We start from the raw sequence: 975 nt of genomic DNA on the forward strand, positions 1-975 counted from the left end.
TTTAATGAGTAGAGGTCTGGTGCACAAAATTCGTGCACTCGGGGGGGGGCGTCCCCCTCAGCCTGGACTGCACCCTCTTGTAGTCCGGGAGCCATCAGTCGGACATCCTTAGTGCTGCTGCAGAGGCGAGAGAGGCTCCACCACCGCTGCTGTGCTAGCCAGCCATGAGCCTGGCTCCTGCATTGAGCATCTTCCCCCTGGTGGTCAGTACGTGTCATAGCGACCGGTTGTTCTGCTGTTTGGTCTATTTGCATATTAGCCTTTTATTATATAGGATATGAAAAGATCTTCAAAGTGTGTGTGTGTGTGTGTGTGTGTGTGTGTGTGTGTGTGTGTGTGTTTGTATGAAGGAGGCATAAACACTAAATTAATGTCATTTGTTGTCTTGTGATTTAGGTGTCTCAGGGGCAGAGATAGAAGAGAGATTTTTCATAGTATAAATCGTTGTACTTTTCCCATTTTAAACCAGATGGACGTGCTACATAATGAGTAGAAACAATTTTGACTTATTGAATTATTTGACTTTTAAAACTACATGTAAAAAACTACATATAAAAAATGACATATGCACAATTTTGATAAAATAAAAATTAATTTTAAAAAAGCTTTCTCTGTTAAATAAGAAATAAAATGACAAATTGTGCAAAATGATTCCCAATTTTAAAAACTGTATGCACATACAGATAGACACATTGGTACAGCATGGAAAAAGTCTAGAAGGATACAAAAACTTAACAGTGGTTATCTTTGTGGAAAACAGAGTGGAGAGGAGAACTTATTTTTTGTTTATTTCGCATGCTTCTCAATTGTTTGAATTTAAAGGCATGCATACCTTTGTAATTAGAAAATAATATTTAAAAATTGTGAGAAACTAAAACAATCAAACAAAAAAAACCCTCAGACTTAACCAATTATTTATGAGCATTTTAGACAATGCTCAAAGAAAGTAGAAAAGCTAATTATCTAAATAATTCA

This window comes from Cnephaeus nilssonii (assembly GCF_951640355.1).
Source record: "Cnephaeus nilssonii genome assembly, chromosome: 16".
In the NCBI taxonomy this organism is placed as follows: domain Eukaryota; kingdom Metazoa; phylum Chordata; class Mammalia; order Chiroptera; family Vespertilionidae; genus Cnephaeus; species Cnephaeus nilssonii.